The sequence below is a fragment of the Cupressus sempervirens genome, chromosome 11, assembly GCF_028749045.1.
Source record: "Cupressus sempervirens isolate cs-2001-9-10 chromosome 11, ASM2874904v1, whole genome shotgun sequence".
Taxonomy (NCBI): domain Eukaryota; kingdom Viridiplantae; phylum Streptophyta; class Pinopsida; order Cupressales; family Cupressaceae; genus Cupressus; species Cupressus sempervirens.
Genome location: NC_143128.1, coordinates 465,952,994 through 465,980,541, shown reverse-complemented (window position 1 = coordinate 465,980,541; position 27,548 = coordinate 465,952,994). Strand labels below are relative to the sequence as shown.

The 27,548-nt window shown below is 36.6% G+C and overlaps 1 pseudogene; it reads right to left on the bottom strand.

Annotated features, from left to right (window-relative positions):
• Nucleotides 1-8,395: 8,395 nt before the first annotated feature.
• The window catches only part of LOC149530401 (protein TOPLESS-RELATED PROTEIN 2-like), a 38,483-nt pseudogene continuing 19,330 nt past the window's right edge, over nt 8,396-27,548 (bottom strand).

The following is a 27,548-nucleotide window of genomic DNA, read 5'->3' as shown; positions in this document are numbered from 1 at the left end:
GAGGCAAGAACACTAACATTGTACATTGAAATGTCTATTGATGGTGTCACCCTTATCGATTTCTCCTTGGAAATTCCAAATTCATCCAGTTATGCTTACTTTTGTAACTTTATAGAAGTTTTTGTTGGTGAGTTATGCTTAGAACTCGATATCTTATATGAAAGATTCATTGATTTCCATTTTCAAGTCCCAGGTTTTAGTCTCTTAGAGATGCATCCCAGTTAACACCTAAGCCTGATGTTGACAACTTTAGAGATAAATGTTTTGGTAATGTAGTGCGGTCAGGAAAAGAGTATAATTCTGAAATATTGTATGGAGTTAAACTTTGTGAACTTTGTAGTTAGAGTCATATTTGATACTACCATTCCCATATTCAACCTTAATGATTTATTCCCATCTGTTTGATGCCATAGATTTCTTTGATAGTCTAACAAAATCTATTTTTTAAGAGTGATTGTTGTGAGAACCATCTATCAACCTTAATATTTTTTTCCCATCTGTTAATCTTTTTGATGCAATAGATTTTCATTTCTTTGATAGTCTAACCAAATCAAATTTTTGAGAGTGATTTTTTCGAGCACCATTAGCTTTGCAGTCCGTATTTGATCATGCACCATTGAATGCTTGTGTGATTTCAAAACCCTAAATTAATGAACCAAATCTAATTTTTGAGAATGATTGTTTCAGGAACCATTTATCTTTGCATTCCCTATTTGATCACGCAACATTGGATGCCTGTGTGATTTCAAAACCCTAAATTAATGAGCATAGAGTGCCAACCTTGAGTGAAGCCTATAGTTAAATGATGCTAGTGCTAAACATTGACATATATATATATATAGGGGGTTTCACTCTCATTGAGTTCTCTCATGGAAGTCCCAAGAAGCTTTCAGCTTTGTCTACTAGAAATATTAAAATAACATCCAATGAGTTATGCTAGGGCTTGCCTTTGCCATTAAAGGCTCATCAATTTCTCTTTTCAAGTTGCAACTTTTAGAGAAGCATACCAATTGACACCTATTCTAATTTTTGGCAACTTTAGAGAAGCATTTGTTGCTTGTGCAATGGGGTTAGAAAAATATACAAATATAAAGTTTTATCTTTTATATATAGTTAAATCCCCACATGTATACACTTTGTTGTAGGATGATCTTGCATGCTTTCATTCCTCAAATTTAATCTCTGTGTTTCTTCCTGTGTAAGTTACAATTAGTAGTACAAAAAATAAGAATGTTAAATGAATCATTATACGAATGTTATATTTTAGAAATTTTAAAATATAGATGCAACAAACTTACAAAGCATTCGTGATAATCAACAATATAGAAGTATAAAATGACTTATTTCTTATGGAATAGCTCATTTGATATCTATGGCATAGGAAAAACCAAATAATCAATGTTTGTGGTCAAACATGAACTCCAAATATAATCATCGTATTGCTCTTCACGGGAGCAGCTGAATCAGCAATTAGTTGCTTTGAACTAAATGCACTTGTGCCAGTCACAACAGTGCCACTTCTACTAGCTCCACAATAGAGCTATTTAGTTATGTGTGCAATGCGTATTATATTTTTAAATGTTTTAAGTCTTTGTTTCTTAAATTGTTTCTATTAACTAGAATAATGAGAATTGTGGTGATTCACACAATTCACATGATTCAGCGGTTCGATTCAAGCAAGAAGATTTTATGAGAATCAGTGAATCGAATCGGCGATTTGTTGGCATGAGTCGGCATGATTCAACTCGAAAGATCGGGCAGCCCAATTGGGCAACTTAAAAACATTAAAAAAATGTAACTTTTTTGATGATTTTTTTTTTCATATTTCTCTTTCTTATAATCCTAAAAGGCCTTCTATTTGTGAATGTAATGTCCCCGTTTTGGAGGAATTAATTATTTATAAAGTTATCGATAAAAAAATATACTACAAGGTAACTTTATATTTAATTAAGTGATATATCTTATAAAGTCATTAAATAAAATAATGTTCTAGAGGTTGCTGGAAGGAGCAGAGAAATAATTAAAAAAAAAGAGGCTGACCTATCGAGGGAAAAAGAATAAATAGGGGCATTGAGGGCTCATTGCCTATCATCGAGATTTATTACTGATTTTTCTTAATGTGCGTTGTGGAGCCTAGGGTTTCTGCAAGTAGTCACAATTGGCCATTGAGAAGGAAAACTCTCAATTGGTACGCAATTTTGAGGGTGTGAAAGATCACTTGAATAATTGCAGCCGTGGGAAGGATATTTCAGTCCTTTCACTTGTGCTTAATTGCTGGAGTGGAGTTTCAAGTGGAGTTGCACTTACACCATATCATCTTCAGTAGTCAATATCAAGTATCTGATCAATCCAGGTTCTTCATTTCAGTTTGTAGTTGTAACAAGTATACGAACAGTTAGGGTTTGTCTATAATGTGCCATGTCATAATGTTTCAGTGATGAAAATTGCCATATCATTTGTTAAAAACATTTGGTTTTCATTGAATGAATACATTGGCACTATTATTTCCATATTTCAGCAATATACTTTAGCAGTGTATTAAATTTAGGGTTTTGTTTAGTGGCCTATTGGAAAGGGACATTACAGTGGTATCAGAGTAGGTTTCCTGCTAGCCTGATAGGGTTTATCCAACTAATTTACACAGGGAACCAGCATAACTAAGAATATGGCTGAGAGACGTTCTCAAAGCCCATCCAGAAGTGTGCGAGATGATGAGACTTTACAGCATCAAGAGAGGCTTCTATAGTCAATAGAGGCAAGAACACAGGCAATGATGGTTATGATGCAACATTTGATTGGGGAAAATAGGAGAAATAATCATAATAATGACCAGGATGATAGAAGCATAGTAGGATCACAACATAGGACACGGTCTCGAACAGCTAACAAACCCACACGTCCTACATTTAGAGAAGAAACTCCAGCACGCACACCTGATGCTATGGTAATAGATATTGTAGATGAACTCCGACAAGTGAGGAATGAGTGGGATTCATTACCAGAATATGTACAGGATGGATGGACATTTGACAGGTACCTAAACTACAGAGCTGCCAGGCAGAAGTAGGTAGATAAACACAGTGAGTTGCAACAGGTCACCAACAAGTTGGTATTACCCACGTTTGATGGCAGTGGAAAAATGACTGCTCGTGCTTGGAATCATAAGGTGGATACTTTCCTATCTCTGAAGACTATGACAAAATTTGAAGCACTCAAGTATGTCACTTTACACTTAGATGGGGCAGCACATGATTGGTGGACACATGGCATGATCAGATTGCAACACAATCAGGTAACCACTTATCAAGAGTTTGTGGATAGATTGATAGAAAGGTTTGATAAAAAAAATCTTGAAGTTTATTTCCGGGAGTTAGCCAAGTTGAGACAGTGAGGAGGCTTAGAACAATTTATCAATGACTTCCAGAAGCTTGCAGTGATGGTGCTTGACATTTCAGAAAGGAGGCTAGTCATTTTATTCACAGAGGGATTAACTGAACCACTCAAGGGGTGGGTAAAGGCCTTTGATCCTCCTACATTACAGGAAGCCATGAAGAAAGCCCACAGTATGGAACTTGCAGCTCCAGCAAACCGGTTTAGTTCAAAGGGTTCTTTATCATTTAGAGATAACAAAGGGGAATTCAGCAAGGGTAAAGAGAAGGATAGTGACTCAAAAGGCAAGCCAGATGCACCTTGGGATATGGAAACACTAAATGACCTGCGTAGGAAGAAGCTATGCTTATTTTGCAAAGGTCCTTATGAGTTTGGTCATGATTGTCCTATGAGGCCTAAGGGGAAGGCTAACCGAGTGATGTGGGCTTATTACGAAGGTTTAGATTCAGACATCTTAGAGCACCATGATGAGGATCCTAATGAGGCAGAGGGTGAACAAGAGGTAGATAGTGCTGAGAAAAAAGAGGCTCCAAAGCTACATTTACAGGAGGCACATCTGTTTAGTATTCAAAGAGAGGGATCTTTCAGATTTCGGGGAGTCTTGGCAAGACAAAAGGTTATTACTCTGTTGGATACAGGTGCCACACATAATTTCATTGATGCACGATTTGTGGAGAGGCATGGAGTCATTACTGAGGAGTTCGAGGCACTGAGAGTCAAGGTAGCCAATGGATATACTCTTCGTTGTGACAGGATGGTGCGAGATCTACCTTTGCGCTTGAACAACTATGAGTTTAAGGCGGACAATCATGTGGTCAACATCGGTGACATGGACATAGTACTTGGGATGCAGTGGCTACATTCTTTGAAGGAGGTTACCCTGAGATTGGAGGATATGGAGATACGATTCGTGGTGGAGGGCAGGACTCATGTGCTGAAGGCTATCCGTAATGGTGATGTTAGGACTATCTCATTTAGGCGGTTGGAGAGATTAGCTAGGCATAATAATATAGAGTGGGTTGCAATATGCGCCTTGATGCCTACCCAAGAAGAGCAGCATAAGATTGAATATCATCCAGATATTCAGAAATTGAGAATCAAGTATGAGAAGGTTTTTAGCGAGATCCCACCAGGCAGGCCACCAGACAGAGGCATTGAGCACATTATCGAGCTGGAGAAAGGTGCTAAGCCTGTCATGATCACACCATACCGGCACCCAAAATGACTCAAAGATGAGATTGAGAGGACCATCAAGGAGTTGCTAGCATGGGACACGTCAGACCAAGTAAGTCACCTTTTGCATCTTTTGTTGTTTTGGTAAAAAAGAAGGATGGTACTCTACGAATGTGTATTGATTACAGGGTGTTGAATAAGAGAACTATAAAGAATAGGTATCCCATCACACGCATCGATGAGTTGATAGACGAATTGCATGGGGCTTGTTATTTCACAAAAATTGATTTGAGATCAAGCTATCACCAGATTAGAGTTCGAGAGCAGGATATTGAGAAAACTGCTTTTAGGTGTCATTGTGAGCACTTTGAGTTTGTAGTCATGCCTTTTGGTTTGACTAATGCACCTATCACTTTTCAGTCCACTATGAACAAGGTCTTCCACCATCAGTTGAGGAAAATTTCTGTTGGTATTCTTTGACGATATTTTGATCTATAGCAGGACATGGCAAGAACATTTAGAGCACTTGGAGATAGTATTGAGTATTTTATAGAGGGAGTCCTTGTATGCCAAGGAGTCCAGATGTGATTTGGGAATGACATAATTGTTGTATCTTGGACACATCATTAGTGCGAATGGATCCTAAAAAGATCCGTGCTATTGTTGATTGGCCACCACCAAAGAACCTTACACAGTTAAGAGGTTTCCTTGGTCTATGTGGATTCTATTGCAGGTTTGTCAGTGGCTACTCACAACATGCATTGCCCATGACAGATTTGTTGAAGAAAGGGGCATTTGTGTGGACTCGGGAGGCACGGGAGTGTTTTATGCGGTTCAAGGAAATAATGACTACATGCCTAGTATTAGCATTGCCTAATTTCACGAAGCCATTTGAGCTTCAATGTGATGCTTCTGGAGAGGGAGTTGGTGCTGTACTCATGCAGGACAAGCATCCTATAGCTTATGAGAGTAGGAAACTCAGAGGGCCTGAGAGATCATTCAACATATATGATAAAGAGATGTTGGCCATCATGCATGCCTTGGCCAAATTCAGACAGTATCTTGTGGGCAGCAAATTTTGTATTAAAATTGATCATAATAGTTTGAGGCACTTTTTGGGACAGCGGGACTTGAATGATTGTCAGCAGAAGTGGGTGAGGAAGTTACAAGCATATGATTTTGATATCACATATGTTAAGGGGACATAGAATATTATTGCGGATGCTTTATCCCGTAGGCCACACCTCACTTCTATGATTCAGATATCAGAGGATTGGCGACACTTGATTGTAGCAGAATATGCCAAAGACACGTGGGCCTTTGCTATAGTGGAGGGAACAACAATCAACACCAGATACACTCTCATAGATGATTTGATCATCTACAAGAACAGGATTTACTTAGTCCCAGGATCGAAAGTGAAGTAGTTGATTTTGAGAGCATTCCATAATTCACCTACAACAGGCCATCTTGGGTATTTCAAGACTTACAGGTTAGTACAAGAACGGTTCACTTGGAAGGGACTTAAGGCTGATGTTTTGCAGTATGTGCGTGAGTGTCATGTTTGCCAGCAAAACAAACAAGAGCATACTTATCCAGCAGGGCTCCTACAACCACTTCCTATTCCTGACAGGAAGTGGGAGTGCATCTCTATGGATTTTATTACGGGCTTGCCCAGGGCCTAGGGGCGCGATTGTATCTATGTGGTGGTGGATAGGTTGACAAAATATGTTCACTTCTTCCCTATTGCTACTACATACTCAGCAGCTTAGGTGGCAGAGGTCTTCTTCAGGGAGGTTTTCAGATTACATGGTTTGCCTCAGAGCATTGTGAGTGATAGGGATAGCAGCTTCATGAGTCACTTTTGGCAGGAGGTATTTCGGTTGTGTGGTACTGAGCTTACACGTAGCACTAGTTATCACCCATAGACTGATGGTCAAACAGAGATTGTAACCAAATGGGTGGAAGGGTATTTGAGGAATTATGTGGCAGATCAAAAGTGAGCTTGGGTCTGATGGATATATCTTTGTGAGTATTGTTATAATACTACATACCATATGACTATACAAATGACACCCTTCATGGCACTTTACAGCTATGAGGCACCTAGTTTCTTAGATTTGTTGTTGGGAGACAGTCGGGTACCTCTTGCAAGTGAACTATTACAGGAAAGTAAGGATATAGTTGCTACTGTCAGAGACAACATTGCTAGAGCTCAGAACCAGCAAAAGCAGTATGCAGACAAGAAGAGGACTGAGCGTAACTTTGAGGTAAATGATATGGTTTACCTCATGTTGCAGCCATATAAGCAGTCCACTATCAAAAAGAGTGGTGTAGAGAAACTCAAGCCATGCTATTATGGACCATTCAAGATCGTCGGGCGAGTTGGTGAGGTGGCTTATGAGTTGGAGCTTCTTGCAGATAGTAGAGTGCACAATGTGTTTCATGTATCACGTCTCAAAAAAGCGTTGGGTCAAAATGTGATGCCTTCTACAATATTACCTCCCTTGGATGATGAGGAAAAATTGATCTTAGTGCCAAAATCCATCCTGGATAGTAGAGAGAAGCAACTTCGTAGGAGAGTAATTAGAGAGTCTCTGGTTAAGGGGAAAGATTTACCTATTGAAGATGTTACTTGGGAGGGAGAAGTGATTTTGTAGCATCTAACATTAAGATTGCTTGAGGTCAAGCAATTTTAGGAGGGGCGGACCTGTAATGTCCCCGTTTTGGAGGAATTAATTATTTATAAAGTTATTGATAAAAAAAAATATATTACAAGGTAACTTTATATTTAATTAAGTGATATATCTTATAAAGTCATTAAATAAAATAATGCTCTAGAGGTTGTTGGAAGGAGCAGAGAAATTATTAAAAAAAAAGAGGCCGACCTATTGAGGAAAAAAGAATAAATAGGCATTGAGGGCTCATTGCCTATCATCGAGATTTATTATTGATTTTTGTTAATGTGCGTTGTGGAGCTTAGGGTTTCTGCAAGTAGTCACAATTGGCCATTGAGAAGGAAAACTCTCAATTGGTACGCAATTTTGAGGGTGTGAAAGATCACCTGAATTATTGCAGCTGAGGGAAGGATATTTCAGTCCTTTCACTTGTGCTTAATTGCTGGAGTGGAGTTTCAAGGGGAGTTGCACTTACACCATATCATCTTCAGCAGTCAATCTCCAGTATCTGATCAATCCAAGTTCTTCATTTCAGTTTGTAGTTGTAACAAGTATATGGCCAGTTAGGGTTTCTCTTTAATGTGCCATGTCATATGTTTCAGTGATGAAAATTGCCATATCATTTGTAAAAACATTTGGTTTTCATTGAATGAATACATGGGCACTATTATTTCCATATTTCAGCAATATACTTCAGCAGTGTATTAAATTTAGGGTTTTGTTTAGTGGCCTATTGGAAAGGGACATTACAGTGGAGGATGACAAAAAAAGAGGAAAAGTGAGATACATTTGAGCTAGAGCTAGAACAGATAGACTTGTCTTTTCATTTTGTTTACGGATATACATGGATCTTCATCTTACATACATTTATGATTTGATGTCATTGGTTTTATGAATCTTCATTTTACATACGTTTATGATTTGACAACATTTATACTTTTATATATCGATGGAATATGATCCTATGTTTTCTATTTACTTCAGCTACAAATTACAATTTACATTTTACGTATGTGATGGATTTATCATTTATGTTCTTTGTTTATGTATATTAGCTTCTCTTTGATGATGTTGTAGTGTTTACAAGTTATATTCAATAAAGGGTGCATGAAATAAGTTTGAATTGTCAAAATATTTAAATTTCAAGGGTTTTTTCACTTTGCTGATTCATAGCCAATTTGTAGCTGATTCCGGTCCAATTCACGAGTCGAGTCGGCCTTGCCAGATTCCGAGTTTTGGTTCTTTGCTATTAACCCATGCCTTAGTTCCCTTGGCTCCAGCTGAGGTACAGCCCTGGATGGTAGAGAAATGAGGAAGGCTCCTTAATGAATACCAATAAGGTCATTGGCGGTACCCGATAATGCAGGTTCTCATGTTAAAACCTTAAATCCTGGAATCCCTCCATTGGAAGAGGAATAGATTCATTCTTTTGTCATTTAATTATAGTCATGTCCTGTACATAAGATTTGAAAGGCATCTGGATACTCTGCCCTTCCCATGAAATTGGCAAAGATATGATAAAGAAATATTTCAGTAGCTGTAGGCATTAGACAGCCATGTTAGTGTCATATTGGGCGGGAATATTGTTGGGAAACATCCAACCTCAGTGAAGTATCTGAAAATAATTTAATTTATACCTGCATTGTGTAGTGGGAGATAATGAAATATGACTGCACTGGTTCTTATCAAAATTTATGACTACAAATTTAATAGAATCTTGAATTTGTTGAATTGCTGATAGAATATAGCTGGTCGCATTTACTGTGGAGTCTTGAGATTTTCATAGAAGTTGACTGTTTCAGAATGAGATCGGTGACTGTTTCATAGAAGTTGACTGTTAACATTAGACTTCGGGTATAGTTTCATTTTTATATGATATTAATAAGGATGGTTTCAAAAAAATTGTCCACACGCCATTTTGTGGAAGCAAACAGGCTTAAGGGATCTAATCTCATTGCAACTGTCATTATTCATATGTTGAGTCTGCAATTTGAAAAATTCTCTCCTTTAATCAAAATATTTTATACATGTTCTTAATGCTCTTCATTTTCGCTGCTCATTTCTTTCTTTGAGCTATCAGGGTAAGGCTAATTTGTCATGTTTTTCTTTTCTATTCCCTTGTTTTGCAAAAGGTGTCAGTTGAAATATCAGAGACATCAAAGGATGTTCCCTACGTGACACAAATGTTGCCTGCATTCTGGTGGAATTTTTCGTGCATGTTTTATCTGTTTTCAGGGTAGTCACTACGGTCTTTATAGTGTGGTACAGTGGTGGTAACAAAAAGAAAAAGCCAGGGAAGAAGAAAACAACGTGTACTTGATCACAACATTGTAATGAGAATTATTAGCTGTGGCTGTGTGATGGAGCTTGCTTAATATGAAAGAAATTATTTTGGAGGGCATGTTCTTTTGTGGGACCCTTATTCGTTTAAGATTGGAGTGAACATGACATTGGGAATTATGCTTGAAACGTTTTTTTTTCTCTGTTCAATCCTTTTCTTTTGTGGAGCCTATATGGTGTTGGCATATTTTTGATATATTGTAATAGATTTGATTGTGATATTGAAATTTTGCGTTTGGCAAGATCAAGAATTGGGACATTCAATGGAATAGAATAGGGTTATGTAGTAATCGGTTACTTCTGATGCATGATATAAGAATTGGATTGTTAAATGCTAAATGCAATTGCTGGATGAAACAATTGAATATGTGTCGTAACTGTAGTTTCTCTCAGTAAAGGCCGTACAGAATTATAGAAGTCCAAGTACAAAATGGTGTCTTTATTTTTTCAAGATTGGAGTGAACATGACATTGGGAATAATGCTTGAACCTTTTTTAAGGTCTGTTCAATCCTTTTCTTTTGTGGAGCCTATATGGTGTTGGCATTATTTTATATATATTGCAATAGATTGGATTGTAATATTGACATTTTGCGTTTGGCAAGATCAAGAATTGGGACATTCAGTAGAATAGAACAGGTTTATGTAGTAATCGGTAATTTCTGATGCATAATGTAAGAATTGGATTGTTAAATGGTTAATGGAATTGCTGGAGGGAACAATTGAATATGTATCGTAACTGTAGTTTCTCTCAGTAAGGCTGTACAGAATTATAGAATATCAAATACAAAATGATAGATAAATATCATTAGAAGATTTTATTGGTATCGATAATCGAAAATCAAATATGGCATTTATCAAATCTTATTCCAGATAAGGAATCGAAAAGACAGCGTATTATGTTCGTTGGTATTTTCGAAATTGCAATCGTGGTCAACAGGACAGTTTATTATTGTACTACAATAGGACATTTATGAAAATCAAGGAGCTTCTTGTATGTTTTCAATTGTTTTTGTCTTGCCTGTTGCCAATTGGAGAATTGGATGATCGATATTGGAATTTGGTTTGTATGGTTGTGGCAGCTGAAGGGTCGGGAGTATTTATAGTATATGCATCCATTGTTTTGTGAAATAAGTGCTATAAGAAAGCTTCTGTAGTTTTAAAAAAATTATCGGGGACTCTTTTCATGACACTGAATGTGGATAGATCAAATGATGATGCTTTGATTTATAGCTAGCGTAATTGTTTTTCATATTAAAACTGCAAAAAAATGCTCCATCTATGAGCTTAAACAAAACATAATCATACATTGATAAGTGAGATATAATAATGGGTTATATTGAACTACATGTAACAAAAAATTGACCAATTTTGAAAGGGACTAAAGTTTGAAGAGTTGCTCAAAAAATAAAGAAAGTATAATTTTGTTTTGTAGGTTGCTCTACTTTGTGATTCCTAGCAACATAAAAAATGCTAAGTCATTGTGTTTAGTCGCATTGTGTTTTTCCCCTTAAACAATTTAATCACAGTTAATAAGGAAAATGTTGTTAGTCATTGTGTTTTGTCGCATTGCTTTTGCCCTCATAAACAATTTAACCACAATTACTCACAATAAAGAAAATGTTGGTTTGGTAGGATGCACCATGAAAATTAATGGTTTGACGAGGTTGATAAGCTATCCCATGAAGCAAAAGTTTTTATATATGTATAAAAGATGTTAAAGAATGATTGGTGATGTGAGTATAAAAATATTCTATGTAAGGTACAAAAGTTATAATATTAAAGTAGTCATCTAATGTTTTCCCAACAATTTAGGTGTCTTTCTATAGTTATTTTTTAGTTGCATTTAGCCAATTCTCTAACCTATAAACTTGTCATTGACATGAATGATATAGGTGTCTCTACAGTTATGTTTTAATTGCATTTAGTCAATTTTTTAACCTATGAACTTGTCATTGACATGAATGGACAACAATTTGTGACATCATGTGTTTAGGTTTGATAGTTGAGTGGCTTATGATAATTTGTCGAAATTCAAATTTGGACTATCGATCTTGTTAAACATCGGGTTTTGGATTCTTGATTCTTACTTTATTTCCATTAGATATTTTGGTTGGGATTAATAAATAAAGCTTGTCATGCTCTTTTTGATGGGTCCAATAGACTATTGCTTCTGACAACACCTGTTCACTACAATATTTTCTCAAAATGTTGGGTGGATTTTTGTCAAATGTGCTTTAGAGGTTTTTGGCCTCAACACTCCTTATCAGTTGATAATCTCTATACATAATTGCATTGAGCCCTCCTCTCCATTGCTCTCCATAGCTCCATTCTCTCCTTGTCCTCAACTTAATCCATCATCTATTGCATTTCTTTGAATCTTAGCTGTCAATATCTCATTACCTCGATCTTCAAAGGCCAAAGATTAATAAGGCTTCTTCTAGGAGGAAGGGGGCTTCTTTTGAACACTATATTGTTGCTTCAAGAGAGCTCATGCTTCCCCCATTGTTGAGTCTTCCTCTCTTGTTGCTCATGACATCATTTCTTCTTAGAGTGCAACTTTTGGCATTTTTGCGAATTGTGAGGTGATTGGTTCAAATGTTGTTGTGCATTCCCTTGCGATGGCAAAAGTGAATTGGGTTGAGATCCCTATTAGAACCAATCTTGTTGGTCCCTTTGTTGGCTCAGTTTGTGTTTCTTCCGTTGGTTATTTTGCAACATATTTGCTTTTTTTTGAATTGTAGGTGGCAGTCTCGTTGGTTGAGGAAGGGTAGGATCCTTGTCATTGGAAAACATTGTAATATCTTCTCCTCTCATTGTATAGGGTTGGTTCTAGTTGCTTGAGCAAGTTATTAGCTTGTGATTCCACCTTTCTAGCAAGTTTTTCATGTCTTGAGCAACACATTGTACATTTTTCTTGAGCGGATTAATGGATTCATGTTGAGTCTTTGTAGGGTTTTTTTGTATCTGTTGAGTCATAGTTTTATTGTATAGAAGAGATAACAAGGGTTTTCAAGGAATAAAATGCTATTAAGATCTCTCCTCTCTCCACTGTAATGTTGCATCAAGTTTCAAATGAATGAATCAAGGATTTAGTGCAGGTGGTGTCTTGTGAGATACATATTTCTTTGTTTTACTTTGATTCAAGGAATCAACTAAGCTGTTTAATGATAACACATATTGCCGAAGTGTTCATGGATTTGATAAGTAGGTTACATTATTGGTGTTGATAGAGAGTATTGTAAGACAATATTTCTCTGATCTAATGCTATGTTAGAAACTATGTTGTGCAAGTGGTATTGTGCCTCATGCTTGAGGTACAATGGAAATAAGGCACTGATCTCAACTGAGGACTTTGCATATGTTTTGTTGTCTCTTTTTCATGGTTCTTGTTGCAATTTTAAAATTAAATCATATTTCCCTTTGTTGGTGTAATTAAATATTCACTTATTACACTTACTTAAGCTTACTTAGGATAATGTATTGCATAGTAGTTTGTGATTGAGACACTTAGGAGTTTGCACCTCAATTAAACACATGGTGTAGGAGAATTCGACTCTAGGTGGTCATAGTTGTTAATCTCATTCCACCTTTAGTATACTAATCAAATTATCATCCTCGTCATCGCACATACTTCATTGCATAATGGAAGATAATCCACCTTTGGTGGAAACGTGATTCCACCTTGTGTGGGTGATAGCTTATCTTCTCCTTATCATTGTCTCTTATTGCCTCTCCTATATAAGGAGGCCTATTATGTACATTTAAATCAATCCATTGGATGTCTCAATAAAGTCCATTATCAATAATAGCATTCTTGCATCTTCATGCAATTGTCTTGCCATTCTTTTGTGGAATTTATCTTGGTCTTACAATTTATCCTAGGGGTGTTGTAGAGTCACCTAAAACTCTAACACCCTTTATGTTATAGAGCCGAAAGGAAGACCCTCACTTAGTTTGTGGATTTATAGGTTGTGTAATTTTAGGTATTGTATACCTATCTTATTGCATGAGTATAGAAGAATCAGGGTTGTAATTCGTTTTGTTTAGATTCACACCTATGTTTTAACACTAGTTATTTTAATGATCTAAGGTCCACTCACTTAGGTTTTGCAGAGTTTTGAAAAGTAGAGAGAGTGTTGCCTTGTTGGTCTAGGTTTTATTCTAGTACGTTTTGATTAAGTAAAAACAAGTTTTGAAAGGACTTGAAACCTTGAAGAAAGAGAGAAGAAAGATATAACAATGAGGAGCATAGAACAACTATGGAAAACAACTCGACAAACTAGAGGGACACAACCAAGTTACTCACAAGAGGGCAAATAGCCCAAGAAACCAAAGGCCATCAAGATTTACATTTTGGTCCCAACTTTTGAGAATGTAAAGACATCAAATGAGGGTTTGGTGGACTTGCCTTTTTTCCCCTTTGATTGATGTCCAACCATCCTCCACCTTCCCAGCAGCCTTTTGCCAATCCCCACTAACCCCCAAAACCATTGCTACAGGAAAACCACCAGCAACAGAGTTCTAGATAGAGTCAAAGACAGAAAAAGGGACAACATCAACCTTCTGACTCAAATCCGCTAAAGGGACAACAATTGAATCAATAGTCACCAACAAGAGAAGTGTCAGTAGCAAGAGAAGTGTCAGTAGTCGAAGGGACAATTCAAATCCAGAGACAACAACATAATTCTCATCCGAATCAGCAAGAGGAGCAATCCAACCCATCTACCATGGTAGACCATTTTTGAAACATATAGTGATCATTTGAAACCCCCAACCACCAAGAAGGTGATTTCTTCGAATGGACTTTGTTAGAGGAGCATTGCGCAACGAGATGACCAATCATATGACATTTCCTGCATCTAAAGGGGATACCTTCATAATCAAAAAGTTGAATCCAAGACCCATTTGGAGAAGCCAACTTTATCTTTTCTGGAAGCCCCTTGGAGACATCAATCTCCAGAAGGATGCAGACATATGTCATCCTATAAATGTTGGAGGAAACCACATCAAACATCAAGAATCCCCAAGAGCCTCCCCCACAGCCTCCAACACTAAATCCAACCAAAAGTGAAGGGGGAGGTTCGACAACCGAACCCAAAGAGGAATCTTATTAAAGGTTTAAGTATTCGAATTAAAAGTTAGATACCAAGGCTTGCGAACCTTTCTTCCCAAGAGAAGCCACAACCCATGATGGAATTTCTGTCATTAGCATTAGCAAATTTCACAATAAAAAAACCCTTTGCTACATGGTAAATCTGAGCTGAGTTTGAAATGATTGGTTCCCAGAATTTGGAGATCCAAGCATGCAAAGCTGAAAGAGAAGGCCAAAAAGCCCTAAACCTAAAAATAGTCGCAGTGCAAGAGTAATCTTCCACATATGTAGAAACCTAATCAACAATATCAGAATCTAGTTGAATCACAATTAGTTTACTTACAGAAATAGGCATTGTCGAATGACTAATAGAGGGCACAACCGAATGGGCCCCCAACTTTAGAATATGAGCACCAATACCCACTTCAAATGCAACCACATTCGAATAGGAAATAATTGATCCCCCCACAACAACCTTTGACGCTACAGGAGAAGAATCCTCGACAACAACCAGAGGACGAAGGGAAAGAGAGGCAGCCAGATGAGCCCCAACAAAAGCAGCATGGTCGGAACCAGATGCAGGAGTCCGAGCAAAGATAGGCACAGGAACTTGATCAAAAGCAAGCGCATGAGCAGGGGCCAAAGCAAGTGCAAAAGCAGGATCAATAGGTTTTGGTCCAACGATAATGACCCTAGCCACAGTAGGAGGATTCACCAGGGTGGAGGGAGCGACATGAGCAAATGAAGTGGGGAATCGGGGTGCAACAAAAGGACGAGCAACCTTCACACCAACATTGGCCAGAGAGCATGGGCGAGAGCAGGAGTTTGAATCGCCACATGGGTGGTAGCAAGAGCGATCGCCATGGATAATGAGAATTAGCTATCTTTAGCATATTTTGTTTCAACTTCTTGGCAGTTAAAATTTAGTTGAATTAGATGCCAACACAATATATTTTTGTTCTTGTGATCAAAGTATAACAGTGGGGATTCTTTTCTACTAAACTTTCACCTAGTGCGAGCTTTGGATAAGTGTAGCCAAATTTAAACTCTAAATTATCTAGATAAACCTTATTTGTAGAGCTAGAAAACTTTTAAAAACTCATAAAATTATGTAGATCATTGTATTTGTATGAAGCAAAAAAGTGATCCCAATACATTGAAGTTCATTCCACCTATCAACAATCTCCACCACGTTTGGTTGCATGTAGAAAAGATATTGTATGCAGTTAAACTTTGTGAACTTTGTAGTTAGAGTCATATTTGATACTACCACACCCATATTCAACCTTAATGATTTATTCCCATATGTTTGATGCCATAGATTTCTTTGATAGTCTAACCAAATCTAATTTTTTAGAGTGGTTGTTTCGGGAACCATCTATCAACCATAATGTTTTTTTCCCATCCTTTAATCATTTTGATGCAATAGATTTTCATGTCTTTGATAGTCTAACCAAATCTAATTTTTGAGAGTGATTGTTTCGGGCACCATTTATCTTTGTAGTCCATATTTTATCATGCAACATTGAATGCTTGTGTGATTTCAAAACCCTAAATTAATGAACCAAATCTAATTTTTGAGAATGATTATTTTGGGAACCATTTATCTTTGCATTCCCTATTTGATCACGCAACATTGGATGCTTGTGTGATTCCAAAACCCTAAATTGATCAGCATAGAGTGCCAACCTTGAGTGAAGCCTATAGTTATGTCAGTGCTAAACATTAAAATATATATAGGGGGTTTCAGTCTCATTGATTTCCCTCATGGAAGTCCCAAGAAGCTTTTAGCTTTGCCTACTAGAAATATTAAAATAACATCCAATGAGTTATGTTAGGGCTTGCCTTTGCCATCAAGGGCTCATCAATTTTTCTTTCCAAGTTGCAACTTTTAGAGAAGCATACCAATTGACACCTATTCTAATTTTTGGCAACTTTAGAGAAGCATTTATTGCTTGTGCAATGGGTTTAGAAAAAATATACAAAATATGAAGTTTTAACTTTTCTATACAATTCAATTCCCACATGTGTGTGTACTTTGTTGTAGAATGATCTTGCATGCTTTCATGCCTCAAATTTAATCTATGTGTTTCTTCCTGAGTAAGTTACAATTAGTAGTATAAAAAATAAGAAAGTAAAATGAATCATCATACAAATATTATATTTTAGAAATTTTAAAATATAGATGCAACAAAGAATTCATGATAATTAACATTGTACTTTGACATTTCTATTGATGGTGTCATGCTTGAGGTTCCCAGTGGAAATAAGGCATTGGTCTCAGCTGAAGACTTTGCATATCTTTTGTTGTCTCTTTTCATGGTTCTTGTTGCAATCTTAAAATCAAATCATATTTCTCTTTATGTTGTAGAGTTAAAAGGAAGACTCTCACTTAGTTTGTGGATTTATAGGTTGTGTAATTTAAGGTATTGTATACCTATCTTATTGCATAAGTATAGAAGAATCAAGGTTGTAATTTGTTTTGTTTAGATTCAGTCCTATGTTTAGACACTGATTATTTTGATGAGCTAAGGTCCACCCACCTACATTTTGCAGAGCTTGAAGAGTAGGAGTGTTGCCTTGTTACTTGGTCTAGGTTCTATTCAAGTACGCTGATAATGAGAATTAGATATCTTTAGGCATATTTTGTTTAAACTTCCTAGTAGTTAAAATTCAGTTGAATAAAAAACCAACACAATATATTTCTATTCTTGTGATTGAAGTATAAAAGTGGGGATTTTTTCTAGTAAAATTTCACCTAGTACAAGCTTTGGATAAGTGTAACCAAATTTGAAGTCTAAATTATCCAGATAAACCTTGTTTGTGGAGTTAGAAAACTTCAAAAACTCATAAATTTATGTAGATCATTGTATTCATATGAAGCACAAAAGTGATCCCAATACACTGAAGTTCATTCCACCTGTCAACAATCTCCACCACTTTGGTTGCATGTAGAGGAGATATTGTATATATACACTTCTTTTGGTAGAGCTTGATTGTATCCATCATATGTACCACTATAGACGATCCTGATGCTTCATTATTTTGATGCCTTAACAATAGAAGTTTATTCAATTCATTTATGAAATATCCTCCACAACTGTTCTCTCATCACCAAACTTAATGATATCATATCATACTTTGCAGCTATTCCTAAACATCATGCGACTTCATCCTTTTTCCCATCTTCAAATTTGTTATTGCATATCAATTTCTACAGATCATCTATTGTTAACAATTCTGTTGAGTTCACTTTATTCAATTTTGGTTTATATGGATACTTTTAAAACATTGCATTAAGCTTGAAAAAAGTAAATCAACTTTGATTATTTAATACTTTTAGTCTAGGAATCAAGTCTTAGTGTGTGATGTTTAAGCCGTGTGAACTTTTATAGCTTTGGGTACAGAAGGTCTACCACCTTTAAACATCACATACTAAGAAGAAAATTAAACTTAGCAAAAACTAAGTTAATTTAAATTATTTAACACTTTTAGCTTAGGAATGAAACCTTAGTATGTGATTTTGAAGCCATTGGACCAATCGGTATTTGATGTAAAGCTTTCTAAAACCTTCTAATTTCATTCCCAAGATCATTTATATAATTGCAACTGTTCACTATTCATTTGACAATAATCACTTCCATCTTTATATTTGTCATAGTTTCCATCTGCCACATGTAGAGAGCAAATAACTTCACACTTGCCACTTGCATTGTTTGAAGATTTTAGAGTTAATCAAATTCACCTTAAGCATATGTAACTTGACCTCATTCCATTTCATGAGATGTATTCCCTTGGAGAACTCTGTCAAATAGTTTGTGCTTGTTTCATTTTTCCACCCTTTGGCATGTACGTTGATATGTACATCAGATTTGTATACCCATCAAATTTGTCTTGGAAGTTCAAACACCTCTTTAACAAATCGATTTTATACCCATACGAAAGTCATAGCAATCCATGAGTCCATATTTGTTTGAGGCATATTGAGAAATACTTCACATGGCTTGTAAGTTGTATGAGCTTTGGTAAACATGGCTTTCACACAATTACCATGGTACCACCCTTGCATTTTGCATTGTTTCATCAACTTCTCATGAGATCACATTTCAATGCCATATTTAGGCTCCATCAACATTTATTTATTAATAGTTTTGAAGAATGCTTATAATCCTTTTAACATTATTAATGATTAAAAATCATTACTTTTCCTTTTGAACCTTTGTGAGAAATTTTTTATTGCCAACTACATATGTAGACTTTATTGAAAATCATTATGGAGATTTTAATTTATTTGTGGGGTGACAATATGTATATAGCTTATAATTATTCCTTAGGCTCACCACTTTCTATATATAGAACAAATAAATAATAATATTTCAAATTATTTATTTAATATGACTTCCAGTTATCTTTTCTAGATTTGAGTGAATTCAATCATTCTTTTGAAAATTTCCAAATTATTAAATTTGTATTTCTCCATTCAGCATGATCTTTCAAATCATATGATTTAAATAAACTTCTGAAATTAATTTTCAAGATGTCAGAATCTTAGTTGGGTCCCTTATTTCCAATTGAATGGCTGTGAAATATCTACAAATTGATATTCAACCAATTGAGATAAGATAAGATAAGATACTATTATTAAATTGCAACAAAAGACCACAACGAGGGTCTATGGGACTAGAAGCTTACACCAAGAAAATAGCAAACAAACAGAGCACCAAACAATGACCACAAAATAACAAGTACAACAAAAGAAGAAGAAAGCGGGAGACATCATGAAAAAAATTAGGTATCTGTCCTCATAGGGAAAAAGTCCAATAGTGACTAATCAATGTGGCTATTAGAGGTCATGTGATGAAGCTGAGTGCTACGAGAGGAGTGTCGCTAGCGAAGAGGTCCCCTGTGGGGTCTTATAAATCTGGAGTGGCATGTATTATGGAAACTGTATGGACACTTCACACCCCAAACTGGAGTTAAGGGCAAGAAGAAGGTCATAATAAGTTGTGTCTACGCTTGACTCTTGGGAAATGGAAGCTGTAAAGTATGATCACAAAGTTGCAAGGACTCATAGAGATAGAGCACAATGCAATGCTGATCAGTGTACTTGAAAAAATATGAGAGGGACCTGCAATCTCTAAATAGACAATAAAATCTCCCTCTAATCTCATAGTATATGGGGCATTTGAAAAAAAAAAGAGTCTCAAATTTTGCCTCAGCTAAGGTACAAAGTGTGCACACCCGATCCTCTCTAGCAATATGGTGATCAACCTAGATCTGGAGTCTATGCAAGCCCACCTTGAAGGAGCCAAGGGAGATACATAGGGCATGTGTCCAGTATCTGTGTAAGTACTCCTGGCGAACAATAATCCCATCCTGAATATCTAAGAAGTTCTTGGCGTAGAAAGCCATCCTTGGACGTAGTCCCCCTGGAGGATCTACCTAGGTCCATAAGATATACTACCTGTAGATGTCAAGTCTAACATGCCCATTCAACTCCTATCGAGAGGGGAGTAGATGAGAAGGAGCATCTAATGAGAACTAGTATGGAGGGAGATGGTTGATGTAGATCCCAACTGAACTCAGTAGGATAGTAGCCTGAGCATACCAATAGCGGGCTCTAGTAGCTGGATCAAAGTCTGCAATAGCAACTAAGGAGTAGTAGGCCAAGTAAGGGTATCTGTCTTGGACTTCAACCGAGTCTGCAAAACCATGAAGACAGTGGAGAAACTAGATCAGGTCAAAATTGATTGCAAGCTTGAGTGGGTGAGCTCCAAACTTAGCCAAAATAATACTGTGGGGAGTAGATCTATGACATCTGATAATCCGACAGACGAGTAGAGTTTGCGTATGCTTGATCATGGCCCAATTTGAGTCTAAAAGGGAAGGACCCCAAACTATTCGACCATAGAGCACTATGGGTCTTACTAAGGAATCCAAGAGGAATAGCTTAGATGATGTGTCCTGGAAGTGGTGTTTGAAGCATTGTCTCTTGAGCATGGCAAGGGAACCCAACCCTTTATTGATCCAAGGCTCAATGGCTAATCTCAAGCTAAAAAGAGATTGGAAAAACTTAACCCCAAGGTATGTGTAAGATGATGCAATCTCAACTTCCCGACCCTGAAAGTGAAAATGGAGATGTGAGGTCTTCAAACCGTTGAAGACCATAACACAAGTCTTCTCAAGGTTCATGACCAACTATCTCATGTCACAAAAAGATGCAAGTCTATCCAAAATCCTCTAAAGACCCTCAGGAGAATAAGCAAGACGAACCACATCATCAACAAAGAGAAGGATTGAGATCAATACCTGGTGTAGATGACAACCATCACCTGGAAGCCAAGAGTCACTGAGAAAAGCCTCAAGCTCATCAACGTAGATCTTGAACAAGGTGGGCGAGAGAGGGAAACCTTGCTTCACCCCAATGGTACTCTGGATAGGGTTGGATAGGCCCTCTATGGTCCTGAGTCTACCAATCACTGTCTCATATAACCTCATGATAGCCATCATTAAGATCTTAGAAATACCAATATCTCTATCTCTTAAAAATAGCCGCCTTGGGGATGGAGTCAAAAGCCTTACGAAAATCCACAAAACAACAGTAGACTTTCTTCGAGTGGTGCTAAGCCTCCTCAATAATAGCCCGTAGTGTAAAGATATGATCCATGGTTTGGTAATCTATCCTGAATCCTACTTGACCCTTAGCCCTGCAATTCCTCTTGTCAAGTTCACTAGATAAAATAGTATTCAATGTTGTAGTATAAAGTTTGGCAAATGTATGCTCAATTATAATGGTCCTATAGTTTTTGGGATTTGAGGTCAGCCTAGACTTATGGATCGAGTGAATAATGCATCTCGACCAAGAGTCTAGAAAACCAAAACAAACCACTCTATTAAAGAGTGTAGAGAGATAAGGGCCCAAGATCATGGTGTCGATCTTGAATAAGTTTGTTGACCTTGTAAATGTTGGAGGTGAAGAATAAATGACAATGGGGGAGTGGGCTGGGAAGGGGAGCGGGTTGACCCGGGATATCATACAACGTGGAGGAATGAGACGCGAGGAGGTGAAGGCTAGGGGAACATGATGCACCAAAACAACTTGGGATACTAAATAAGCATGTCACAAAGGGATCTTCCTTGTGAAGCAATAAATAATCGCTTCTTATGGTGAAGAAAGCGTTTGTAGGAGAGTCATAAATTGGTGAAAGTGGGGGAATGAGTATCAAAAGCCAAGCGTAAGGAGCGGTGGAAGGTTTTACAGGCATCATCAAACCATTGGTTCATGGGACAAGTATTCCATCGAACAGATTTGGGAGTATTGGGAATGGAGCGATGAGGGATAGAGAGGAGAGCTGACTCCCAAATCGCGGTAGCTAGTGACTTAAATGTGGTGGACACCTGATTGTGATTCATGAAGCTAGTGGGGCAAAGGAATCTTTTCAAATGGAAAATGAAGAGGTCTTGATCACTATCCTCAAAATAGGAATAGGTAAGGGGGTGCTTCTGGGTAGGATGACTAGAGATGGATGGTAGAAGGTGGGAAGAAACACGAACTGAAAGGCTAAGGAGGGCATGATCCACAAGGGGAAGATGGGAGATAGTAAAGTTTTAGATGGGAGGAAAGAAGCAATAATGAGGATATAATCAACCACGCTCGCACCCCCACTATGAGGCCAACACGTAAAAAACTCAGAATTCGGGAAGCAAGAGAGACCATTCAAAATTACCAAATTAGAGGACTCACAGAGCTGGAGAAGGTGGCGACCATAGCAAGTTATAGGTCCACTGTGATCCTCAGACAACCGCTGAAGCCCCATACTAGTAGGATCCCTCTCAATAGTACAAATCAAGTCAGACCCACGGTCATACTGGGAGGTTTTGGAGATCTTTAGTTCATGCATTAAAGTCTCCTAAGATGATGATGTCACCCATAACCCCAAACTTGGAGATGCTTTCGAATAGGTCTGCAAAAGGGTTCCCATCCTCAACACTGTGAATGACGTAAGGTGAGGAAGTTGGTGGAAAGTAACAAATGGCAATGAAGATATCTCTCTGATGTTGACTGGTGCCACCAACCTGGATCTACATAAATCTGGCTTGAGAGTCAGAAAGAACCAATGTGGTAGTAATGAACATATCATATCGAATCAAACAAGCAACCCCATCAAAACCACGCACACCACCTGAAGTGTGGACCACCTCTCTACAAACTGAAAGCCACTGATATCCTATGTAACCTAGAAGGGGCTGAGCAAGACTCTCATGAGTCTCGGTAAAAACCAACAAATCAACATATCCAATTGCATCATGAAGTAAGCTTGGCAAAGACCACAAGGAGCCATTGCCATTCCAAAAGTTGACAAGCAGAGAGCCAATGGAGGGCTTAGACTTGCCCAACTATTGGTACTCAAACTGTCATTTGGCTTGGGTATGTCTCACATCCCAAGCCTTGGGAGGTGAGTCATGAATAACTACTTTTAGGTTCCTTATTACTGCCCATTTCTCGTTACTCCTTGCTTCTACCACAAGGCTCCTAGAGTGCTTTAGTTCAGCTACCTGTGATTTTGTGAGGTCCTCATCAAGAAATATCTTTGTGGGAAGAAGGAAGAGCTTCTTCTTTGCCCCGAGAGCTTGTAGTTGATCAACCAGTGAGAGAAACCTAATAAAAAGGGCGCCATTGTGTCCAAACCATGCTCTGTCTAATGTAATATCAGAAATACCTAGTTGCTTGTTGAGAAATGAGTAGCCTGTGGGGAGAAGATTAATGGAGGACGAAGGAAGACCTCTAACCCAAAGGTTGAGTTACCTGAAGTGCCTAACTTGATCCTTTGCCAACTTCTCTTGGACAATTTTTTCAACCTCAAGCAGAGGTGTAGTGTTGAAGTTTTTCCAAGTGTAGGCCCAAGTTTTAATTCGCTGCTATGTTTCAGTCAAAAGAGATGTTTGTTTATTAACAATCTCAGTCTGTTTGTCCTTGAGGTTTTCCATATCCCTGAAGTCTTCAATAATGGAGTTGATATTTTCCCTAAATGTGGCATGCAACCCTCCCCTCCCTGCAATAGATGACTGATTCATCTTTGTGCAAAACGTCAAAAGAACGACTGATAGAATAATTTCTAAATTTGAAAAGTTACCAAATTAAACTTTTTCTACTCTAATGCGCTTTGGAAAATTAATCACTTCTCATCACATGGTTCTAAAACTTAGACCTATGTATCAAGATCAGATAATCTACTATAAAATAGTGAAAAAAATTATTTTTCAAGGTAGCCTCCAACTATTTTCTAAAAATTGAACTGATACCAAATATTTATAAAATGCTTTTGTTATTACTCTTGAAAATATTTCAAATCAATTGATTGTAAGGACTGCGACCTATACAACAAGAGTCACATTAACAATATATAAAAGAAAAAGAATTTGGTCAACAAATCAAAATGTTGAAACTATTTATCAACAAAACTAAGATAATTTATATTAAATTTAAATGAAATATATACAAGCATGACATAAGATAAGATAAATTTATTAATGTCCAACAAGAGACCAACGAGGATCTAAGGGACTAGAAATAGTACAAAGGGTAAAACACTAGCAAAGGGAGCACCAAATAACATCCATAGAAAGAACGTGAAAGTAAAACAACAAAAGAACCAAGAAAAAGGAATAACAACAGCTAAGAAGTCCTCATAGGTGAGAAGTAGTCCATAATGGAAAGTTGGACATTAGATGAGAAGATAAATCAATTTAAGATATTAATTTACAAATGACTTTTTAAAGAAGATTTATCAACTATTTACATAAATAACTATTAAAAAACCATTCGATCGATGAAAAAAATACCATAATATTTTTCTTATGATAGCCTTACTGACAAGGACTCGGGACACTTTTTCAATGAACATAAAAAGGGTGCGAATATTGTTGGAGTGTTTCCCACCCTACCACAAAGTAGTTTAGCATCCTTAGAATCTTTCCTAACATGAAAGGTTTTGAACTCGACTTTGAGGGAGTCTAAAAAAAAAACTAAGAGGAGTAATGGAATTATGTAGCAAATTAATGTCTAGAATACACAAGTGTCAGAAAATGTAATTCACAAGACAAAATAATCATCCTTTTCTTGCTCATCATTTTAGTATCTTAGTTCATCTAAAACACATTTAAAACTTAATAAAATTTAGTCAAAACACAATGATACAAAATTACCTTCATACATACACATCATAGACACACATTAACCATACATTTAGTTCCAATATTTGTCCCCTTATGAAAAAGGATAAAACCCTAGATGTCATAAAATATACTTTGATCACTTATATCATGCAAGATCAAAATATGTAAGAAAGATGTTTAAATATGATGAAGCCAAATGTGATGCAATCCATCAACACTCTCCTAAGGGATACATTGACAAAGAGTTATTCATAATGATTCCAAGCACCCAAAGTATATCACTTTGTTGTGCCTCCTTACAGATACTGTTGAAGAAGTTTGAACAACAATTTAAGGAAAAAACACTAGACATAAATGCAATAAAGTTTTTTTTAATATGAGTTGCCACACAAGCTAAATTCCAAGGACCAAAAGAGAAACACATTCACCAAATAAAATGATTAATAAATTGATATTCAAGAATGTTGATGATTGCATGAACCAAATAAGCAATGGATGCTCTAAACTACAACCAAGGCTACATACACTTATTATTTATTCTAGTCATATTATTAGATATCCAGAATACATAAAGTATGAAGGAAACATTTGATATCAAGAAGAAAGCTATTGTTATCACAACCATCACTTTAAACCATGTAAAGTAGGATTTAAATTTACCAAAAGATTAAGACTTGGAGGAAAGGATGATCCTATAACCTAAGTAGAGGCATCATTCATTGCAAGAATCAATCGATAAATATTTCATAGAGAAAATAATGATTTTAAAAGGAATTAAATGAAAAGAACTATGGAAGGTTAGACAACTAAATAGTAATGCAAAGGACATATGTGCATGCACTACCAAATATAAATGTGTAGATCTAATCAAATCCATACCTAGTTTGAAGCATGAAAGGAGGATCCCTGCAACATGCATGCAAAATGTAGAACATAGATGATGCACCTTTGACAAACCTTGACATAGAGAACTCCATCCATGTTGCTCAATCTCATAGTTGAGTTTGACAAATATTGGGTACAATCCATTCCTCTATCACAAGTGATACTGTTTCCTCTAGTATTGCTAAAAAATCATATATTTTGATTGGAAGATGGTTGATTGGTTGATGTCAAGCAATAAGTAGTATATAAAGAGAGTGTTAATGGGCATGTGCATGATCATGGTAAGCCAAAACATGACGATGCATGAAAAAATCCTCTTTTCACTCGTAAAAAAGTGCACTAAAAATTTGTTGACTTTTTAGTAGGCATGGGTGGCAATACATCTAACCAAAGTAAAAACCAATCCACAAGGCCAATCAGATATATGATATTTTCAGATATCCAAAATTCACCAATGAACTTTTTATTATAAACCCACGACCCGCATTGTTACTTATCACAATGAAAAGACTAACAATGCGAGCCCTTTCGTATATGTGATACCACAATCGAATATCAAAAACCCAAGCCACAAATTTGTTCAAAAAAAAAAAAGTATGTTAGAATTTGATTTCTTTTTGTTATTTGATGCTATTAAATGAAATTTATTTATTTTTTGATAAAAAATTGGGTATATATGTTTTTGTTTATCATTTTTTAAAAGAGGTTATAATTTTATATTAATTTGTACTATAATTAGGCATGGATTCAAACCTAGCACAAAATCCTCTTGGTGATCCCACAAAAAATCCACAACCACATCCAAACAATTTACGACCACTACCAAATACCCCCCAACCACCTAAAACCAATTCCTCACCTTCAGAAAATGGACCAGTCTTAAATTCTTGACCTTTAGAGGACCTTATAGGATAAAATATCAATTTTCTTATAGGTTTTCATACAATTTACACCACTATACCCACATTGCGTCCCATGTTCTCCACCTTAAAATCTACTATTGAAACATGGACACTTACCGAGCAACATAGTGTTGTTAGATTCTTTGGTGTTATTCCATGCATGCAGAGTTTAATGATAGGCTTGATTATGATCAAGTTATGAGCCTTAATATAACTAAACATGACCTATGTAACCTTTTTGTGGATCCCAAAACAATATTAAAAGTCGACCCAAAAAATCCCAAGTTTTCAATTAAGTTGTGAAAAAATGATGCAATGTGTGAGAAATTTTAGGACTGTTGGTGGATGGTTTTTGATAGATCACCCCACAAGAATATGGATGTACCATTATAATTTTTTTAAAAATTATACACTAAATTTGTGCTTGTCCATAAGGTAAACTATTGGAGCATGAAACCGAACCAGGGCATAGCCTTAGGTGCTCTTAAAAACATGCAGTTTGCACACCAAGTGAAATCATTGTCTTTTGTTTCTTATCCAAAACATGTTTCACATTGCTACATCTCCTTGGGATCTTTTAGAGTGACATCTCACCGACTATGTATTCAGATTGATCACTAGATCAACAAGGACAATAGAATCTGTCAACTTTGTCACCTTGGGGAGGTTGAGATCGAGTCTCACTTTATTTTTCATTGTCCCATTTACTACAAGATTTGAGGGAGATTCTGCTATTTTTTCAAAGAGTTTTGGTCTCTTCCTTCATTCTTTAGATATATTGACCAGCATTGTCTTGCACTCTACCTTCAGGAGACTATGCGGCTTCATGAGCACATTATACAGTTCCAAATTTGCTTGACATCAACCCCTACACAACTCATCATCTCTTTCTTCAATCCTACAGTCCCTAT